The sequence below is a fragment of the Oncorhynchus kisutch genome, unplaced genomic scaffold, assembly GCF_002021735.2.
Source record: "Oncorhynchus kisutch isolate 150728-3 unplaced genomic scaffold, Okis_V2 scaffold3838, whole genome shotgun sequence".
NCBI classification, from domain to species: Eukaryota; Metazoa; Chordata; class Actinopteri; order Salmoniformes; family Salmonidae; genus Oncorhynchus; species Oncorhynchus kisutch.
In genome coordinates, this window is record NW_022265783.1 from 283,467 (window position 1) to 292,500 (window position 9,034).

A 9,034-nucleotide genomic window follows, 5' to 3' on the forward strand; every position below is an offset into this window, starting at 1 on the left:
GTGTTAGGCTTTATGAAGGATACTGTGTTAGGCTTTATGAAGGATACTGTGTTAGGCTTTATGAAGGATACTGTGTTAGGCTTTATGAAGGATACTGTGTTAGGCTTTATGAAGGATACTGTGTTAGGCTTATGAAACACACTGATTAGACTCTATGAAGGATACTGTGTTAGGCTTTATGAAGGATACTGTGTTAGGCTTTATGAAGGATACTGTGTTAGGCTTTATGAAGGATACTGTGTTAGGCTTTATGAAGGATACTGTGTTAGGCTTTATGAAGGATACTGTGTTAGGCTTTATGAAGGATACTGTGTTAGGCTTTATGAAACACACTGATTAGACTCTATGAAGGATACTGTGTTAGGCTTTATGAAGGATACTGTGTTAGGCTTATGAAACACACTGATTAGACTCTATGAAGGATACTGTGTTAGGCTTTATGAAGGATACTGTGTTAGGCTTTATGAAGGATACTGTGTTAGGCTTTATGAAGGATACTGTGTTAGGCTTTATGAAGGATACTGTGTTAGATTAGGCTTTATGAAGGATACTGTGTTAGATTAGACTCTATGAAGGATACTGTGTTAGATTAGGTTTTATGAAGGATACTGTGTTAGATTAGGCTTTATGAAGGATACTGTGTTAGATTAGGCTTTATGAAGGATACTGTGTTAGGCTTTACGAAGGATACTGTGTTAGATTAGACTCTATGAAGGATACTGTGTTAGATTAGGTTTTATGAAGGATACTGTGTTAGATTAGGCTTTATGAAGGATACTGTGTTAGATTAGGTTTTATGAAGGATACTGTGTTAGGCTTTATGAAGGATACTGTGTTAGGCTTTATGAAGGATACTGTGTTAGATTAGGCTTTATGAAGGATACTGTGTTAGGCTTTATGAAGGATACTGTGTTAGATTAGGCTTTATGAAGGATACTGTGTTAGGCTCTATGAAGGATACTGTGTTAGATTAGACTCTATGAAGGATACTGTGTTAGATTAGGCTTTATGAAGGATACTGTGTTAGATTAGGCTTTATGAAGGATACTGTGTTAGATTAGGCTTTATGAAGGATACTGTGTTAGATTAGGCTTTATGAAGGATACTGTGTTAGATTAGGATTTATGAAGGATACTGTGTTAGATTAGGCTTTATGAAGGATACATAATAATAAGCGTTTGATTAATGTGTCTCTGCTTATTTGTGGTGCTCCCGATATCACAACGCGAGTGGCCAATCAAAGCTCACCATAGCATCCAACCCCTACTGGATTGGCTGACAATGGCTGTTGATACACTACCTAGCTTGCTTGCTAGCTTGTTAGCACCCACGTGAGGGCGAGGTCAGCGTGGGGGCGAGGTCAGCTGGCCGTGGCTGGGCGGGAGGTCAGCGTGGCTGGGCTGTAGGTCAGCGTGGCAGTTTTATATTTCTGTAATGGTCCAGAACTAGTGGTTTACTAGCTGTGACGGCTGGTAGAACTAGTGGTTTACTAGCTGTGACGGCTGGTGGTTTACTAGCTGTGACGGCTGGTAGAACTAGCGGTTTACTAGCTGTGACGGCTGGTAGAACTAGCGGTTTACTAGCTGTGACGGCTGGTAGGACTAGCGGTTTACTAGCTGGTAGAACTAGTGGTTTACTAGCTGTGACGGCTGGTAGAACTAGTGGTTTACTAGCTGGTAGAACTAGTGGTTTACTAGCTGGTAGAACTAGTGGTTTACTAGCTGGTAGAACTAGTGGTTTACTAGCTGGTAGAACTAGTGGTTTACTAGCTGTGACGGCTGGTAGAACTAGTGGTTTACTAGCTGGTAGAACTAGTGGTTTACTAGCTGGTAGAACTAGTGGTTTACTAGCTGGTAGAACTAGTGGTTTACTAGCTGGTAGAACTAGTGGTTTACTAGCTGGTAGAACTAGTGGTTTACTAGCTGTGACGGCTGGTAGAACTAGTGGTTTACTAGCTGTGACGGCTGGTAGAACTAGCGGTTTACTAGCTGTGACGGCTGGTAGAACTAGCGGTTTACTAGCTGTGACGGCTGGTAGAACTAGCGGTTTACTAGCTGGTAGAACTAGTGGTTTACTAGCTGTGACGGCTGGTAGAACTAGTGGTTTACTGGCTGGTAGAACTAGTGGTTTACTAGCTGGTAGAACTAGTGGTTTACTAGCTGATAGAACTAGTGGTTTACTAGCTGGTAGAACTAGTGGTTTACTAGCTGGTAGAACTAGTGGTTTACTAGCTGGTAGAACTAGTGGTTTACTAGCTGTGACGGCTGGTAGAACTAGTGGTTTACTAGCTGGTAGAACTAGTGGTTTACTAGCTGGTAGAACTAGTGGTTTACTAGCTGGTAGAACTAGTGGTTTACTAGCTGGTAGAACTAGTGGTTTACTAGCTGGTAGAACTAGTGGTTTACTAGCTGGTAGAACTAGTGGTTTACTAGCTCTAACAGCTGATACCAGATAACCTTTAGTTGTGTTTTCTGCTGTCACCACAGATATTGGCATTAAGTCGGCCTATGAACATTGCTTCACCGTGTGTGTGTGTGTGTGTGTGTGCACCACAGGAACCTGTTGTACAGTATTATTCCTCCAATGATAGAATGAATCAACTACACCCGTCTTCAGTGGTGAAAAGTTGATGAAGTAATATGGTAATTGAACCTTCTGTCACAGGACCACTTCTTCTCATGACCATCGTTGTGTTGGTGTATTCAGACTGTGTACGGTTATTGCACCAGTATGGATAGATATGGGTGTGTAGCATCCTTCGCTGAGCCCCCTCTGCTTCACTGACTAGACTGCTATCATCCCAAACTGCGTTCCTCTGTGTACACTTGGACCGTGAGTAGTTGATGGTCTTTATTGCTATCATCCCAAACTGTGCTCCTCTGTGTACACTTGGACCGTGAGTAGTTGATGGTCTTTATTGCTATCATCCCAAACTGTGCTCCTCTGTGTACACTTGGACCGTGAGTAGTTGATGGTCTTTATTGCTATCATCCCAAACGGCGTTCCTCTGTGTACACTTGGACCGTGAGTAGTTGATGGTCTTTATTGCTATCATCCCAAACTGCGCTCCTCTGTGTACACTTGGACCCTGAGTAGTTGATGGTCTTTATTGCTATCATCCCAAACGGCGTTCCTCTGTGTACACTTGAACCCTGAGTAGTTGATGGTCTTTATTGCTTGGCCTTCCTATCTCCAGGTTTCATAAATAAGTTGTTTATTTCAGGTGTTTTCCAGACTGCTGCTACTCTGATCTTCCTAGAGCATGTATGGAATGTATAGAGCACTGTTCCCATGGAAACAGAATCTAGAGCATGTCTGGAAGCTCCACTGTTCCCATGGAAACATAATCTAGAGCATGTCTGGAAGCTCCCCTGTTTCCATGGAAATAGAATCTAGAGCATGTCTGGAAGCTCCCCTGTTTCCATGGAAATAGAATCTAGAGCATGTCTGGAAGCTCCCCTGTTTCCATGGAAATAGAATCTAGAGCATGTCTGGAAGCTCCCCTGTTTCCATGGAAACATAATCTAGAGCATGTCTGGAAGCTCCCCTGTTTCCATGGAAACAGAATCTAGAGCATGTCTGGAAGCTCCACTGTTCCCATGGAAATAGAATCTAGAGCATGTCTGGAAGCTCCCCTGTTTCCATGGAAATAGAATCTAGAGCATGTCTGGAAGCTCCCCTGTTTCCATGGAAATAGAATCTAGAGCATGTCTGGAAGCTCCACTGTTCCCATGGAAACATAATCTAGAGCATGTCTGGAAGCTCCCCTGTTTCCATGGAAACAGAATCTAGAGCATGTCTGGAAGCTCCCCTGTTTCCATGGAAACAGAATCTAGAGCATGTCTGGAAGCTCCACTGTTCCCAACACCAGGCTCGGGGGTTATTATGTTATGATCAAGCTCTATTATAGCTCCCAGTCCATATCCACCTCATATATTCACCCTCCACCACACCCACAAATTAGGGAAAGCAAACATTCTTTCCCATTGACATTGTAAAAGAACCAACTTCATTGTTGATTTGTTTTGTTATACAGAAATAACAAAACATAATAAGCTGTGACACCCCGACTTCTTGAGTAAAGTCTAAAAGTGTTTGGTTTTATAAATGTTAGGTTAGTATTGAGGAGTAACTATAATGTAGTTGATCCATCCTCAGTGTTCTCCTATCACAGCCATTAAACTCTGTCATTTAGATTAGTATTGTGGAGTAACTACAATGTTGTTGATCCATCCTCAGTGTTCTCCTATCACAGCCATTAAACTCTGTCATTTAGGTTAGTATTGTGGAGTAACTATGTAGTTGTTGATCCATCCTCAGTGTTCTCCTATCACAGCCATTAAACTCTGTCATTTAGATTAGTATTGTGGAGTAACTACAATGTTGTTGATCCATCCTCAGTGTTCTCCTATCACAGCCATTAAACTCTGTCAGTTAGGTTAGTATTGTGGAGTAACTATAATGTTGTTGATCCATCCTCAGTGTTCTCCTATCACAGCCATTAAACTCTGTCAGTTAGGTTAGTATTGTGGAGTAACTATAATGTTGTTGATCCATCCTCAGTGTTCTCCTATCACAGCCATTAAACTCTGTCAGTTAGGTTAGTATTGTGGAGTAACTATAATGTTGTTGATCCATCCTCAGTTATCTCCTGTCAGAGCAATTAAACTCTGTCAGTTAGGTTAGTATTGTGGAGTAACTATAATGTTGTTGATCCATCCTCAGTTATCTCCTGTCAGAGCAATTAAACTCTGTCAGTTAGGTTAGTATTGTGGAGTAACTATGTAGTTGTTGATCCATCCTCAGTGTTCTCCTATCACAGCCATTAAACTCTGTCAGTTAGGTTAGTATTGTGGAGTAACTATAATGTTGTTGATCCATCCTCAGTGTTCTCCTATCACAGCCATTAAACTCTGTCAGTTAGGTTAGTATTGTGGAGTAACTATAATGTTGTTGATCCATCCTCAGTGTTCTCCTATCACAGCCATTAAACTCTGTCAGTTAGGTTAGTATTGTGGAGTAACTATAATGTTGTTGATCCATCCTCAGTTATCTCCTGTCAGAGCAATTAAACTCTGTCAGTTAGGTTAGTATTGAGGAGTAACTATAATGTTGTTGATCCATCCTCAGTTATCTCCTGTCAGAGCAATTAAACTCGGTCAGTTAGGTTAGTATTGTAGAGTAACTACAATGTTGTTGATCCATCCTCAGTGTTCTCCTATCACAGCCATTAAACTCTGTCATTTAGGTTAGTATTGTGGAGTAACTATGTAGTTGTTGATCCATCCTCAGTGTTCTCCTATCACAGCCATTAAACTCTGTCAGTTAGGTTAGTATTGTGGAGTAACTATAATGTTGTTGATCCATCCTCAGTGTTCTCCTATCACAGCCATTAAACTCTGTCAGTTAGGTTAGTATTGAGGAGTAACTATAATGTTGTTGATCCATCCTCAGTTATCTCCTGTCAGAGCAATTAAACTCTGTCAGTTAGGTTAGTATTGAGGAGTAACTATAATGTTGTTGATCCATCCTCAGTTATCTCCTGTCAGAGCAATTAAACTCTGTCAGTTAGGTTAGTATTGTGGAGTAACTATGTAGTTGTTGATCCATCCTCAGTGTTCTCCTATCACAGCCATTAAACTCTGTCATTTAGGTTAGTATTGTGGAGTAACTATGTAGTTGTTGATCCATCCTCAGTGTTCTCCTATCACAGCCATTAAACTCTGTCATTTAGGTTAGTATTGTGGAGTAACTATGTAGTTGTTGATCCATCCTCAGTGTTCTCCTGTCAGAGCAATTAAACTCTGTCAGTTAGGTTAGTATTGTGGAATAACTATAATGTTGTTGATCCATCCTCAGTTATCTCCTGTCAGAGCAATTAAACTCTGTCAGTTAGGTTAGTATTGAGGAGTAACTATAATGTTGTTGATCCATCCTCAGTTATCTCCTGTCAGAGCAATTAAACTCTGTCAGTTAGGTTAGTATTGTAGAGTAACTACAATGTTGTTGATCCATCCTCAGTGTTCTCCTATCACAGCCATTAAACTCTGTAACTGTTTTAAAGTCACCTTTGACCTCATGCTGAAATCCCTGAGTGGTTTCCTTCCCCTCCGACAACCAGGGGTGGAAAATATACCTTGAAAGAAAATGACTCATGTAAATGTCACCCCGACTTCTTGAGTAAAAGTCTAAAAGTGTTTGGTTTTATAAATGTACTTAAGTATCAAAAGTAAAAGTATAAATCATTTAAAATGTATTATATTAAGCAAACCAGACGACACGATTTTCTTGTTTTCTTTATTTACAGATAGCCGGGGTCAACACTCAGACATAACTTACAAAGGATTTGAGGGGTGTGAATACTTTCTGAAGGCACTGTAATTGACTTAAACAAGCAGACAACAAGACAATTGGCTTTGTTAAAGGTCAAGTTTGTGTTGCAAGCCAATGGGGTAACCTAGGTAACGACTAGTTGTTACAACGCAGACTGGGCATTTACACCAGGAGACACAGTAGAGGAGGTCTAGATTCTAGAACAACACCAGACATTCTTACATTATCATGGTTCTATAGTCTATAAAGGTGACAGTAGAGGAGGTCTAGATTCTAGAACAACACAGACATTCTTACATTATCATGGTTCTATAGTCTATAAAGGTGACAGTAGAGGAGGTCTAGATTCTAGAACAACACAGACATTCTTACATTATCATGGTTCTATAGTCTATAAAGGTGACAGTAGAGGAGGTCTAGATTCTAGAACAACACAGATGTTCTTACATTATCATGGTTCTATAGTCTATAAAGGTGACAGTAGAGGAGGTCTAGATTCTAGAACAACACAGACGTTCTTACATTATCATGGTTCTATAGTCTATAAAGGTGACAGTAGAGGAGGTCTAGATTCTAGAACAACACAGACGTTCTTACATTATCATGGTTCTATAGTCTATAAAGGTGACAGTAGAGGAGGTCTAGATTCTAGAACAACACAGACATTCTTACATTATCATGGTTCTATAGTCTATAAAGGTGACAGTAGAGGAGGTCTAGATTCTAGAACAACACAGACATTCTTACATTATCATGGTTCTATAGTCTTTAAAGGTGACAGTAGAGGAGGTCTAGATTCTAGAACAACACAGACATTCTTACATTATCATGGTTCTATAGTCTTTAAAGGTGACAGACACAGTAGAAAATATGGCATTTCAGGGCATTGTGAGAATACCATAATCTGAAAAGGTTAAAAGATATCTAATTGTAGTGCACCATTTAACAGATCTCTGATATCACCTGTTGATGTTGTCCTGTTGAACACAATCAGATCTCTATTTATTAACAGATCTCTGAGATCAGAACTCTATTTAACAGATCTCTGAGATCAGAACTCTATTTAACAGATCTCTGAGATCAGAACTCTATTTCACAGATCTCTGAGATCAGAACTCTATTTCACAGATCTCTGAGATCAGAACTCTATTTAACAGATCTCTGAGATCAATGTGGATCTATATACAGGGACTACCAGTACCAGATCAATGTGGATCTATATACAGGGACTACCAGTAGCAGATCAATGTGGATCTATATACAGGGAGTACCAGTACCAGATCAATGTGGATCTATATACAGGGACTACCAGTACCAGATCAATGTGCAGAGGTGCAAGGTATTTTGAGGTAGATATGTAGATGAAGGCAGGGTAAAGTGACTAGACATCAGGATAGATAATAATAAGGTATTTGAGGTAGATATGTGCATGAAGGCAGGGTAAAGTGACTAGACATCAGGATAGATAATAATAAGGTATTTGAGGTAGATATGTACATGAAGGCAGGGTAAAGTGACTAGACATCAGGATATATAATAATAAGGTATTTGAGGTAGATATGTACATGAAGGCAGGGTAAAGTGACTAGGCATCAGGATAGATAATAACAAGGTATTTGAGGTAGATACAGTGCCTTGCGAAAGTATTCGGCCCCCTTGAACTTTGCGACCTTTTGCCACATTTCAGGCTTCAAACATAAAGATATAAAACTGTATTTTTTTGTGAAGAATCAACAACAAGTGGGACACAATCATGAAGTGGAACGACATTTATTGGATATTTCAAACGTTTTTAACAAATCAAAAACTGAAAAATTGGGCGTGCAAAATTATTGAAGAAGATACTGGTGATGATGTTGATGATGACTAGACCCTGAGTAGAGGAAGATACTGATGATGATGGTGATGATGACTAGACCCTGAGAAGAGGAAGATACTGATGATGATGATGACTAGACCCTGAGTAGAGGAAGATACTGATGATGATGATGGTGAAGACTAGACCCTGAGTAGAGGAAGATACTGATGATGATGATGATGACTAGACCCTGAGTAGAGGAAGATAATGATGATGATGGTGCTGATGACTAGACCCTGAGTAGAGGAAGATACTGATGATGATGATGATGATGACTAGACCCTGAGTAGAGGAAGATACTGATGATGATGATGATGATGATGACTAGACTCTACATAGTGCACTACTTTGGACCAGAGCTTATGGCACCCTGTTCCCTATATAGTGCACTACTTTGGACCAGAGCTTATGGCACCCTGTTCCCTATGTAGTGCACTACTTTGGACCAGAGCTTATGGCACCCTGTTCCTATGTAGTGCACTACTTTGGACCAGAGCTAATGGGGCATTCCATTTTGAGAATAGGGTGCCGTTTGGGATGTGGTAGCAGCAGGGTGAGATGAGGTGGACTTATTCAGTGGACAGAGCAAAACAGAGAAGAACATAGTCTGCATTTAGGACAGAATAACCTCCAGACACTGTTCAGTTTAACTCACAGAATCAGCATGTTCTCTCAGACACTTCAAAACATGGGGTTTTGCTCTCCGTTTCTATTCCTCTCTCTCTCTCTCTCTCTCTCTCTCTCTCTGTCTCTGTCTCTGTCTCTGTCTCTGTCTCTGTCTCTCTCTCTGTCTCTCTCTCTCTCTGTTTCTCTCTCTCTCTGTCTCTCTCTCTCTGTCTCTCT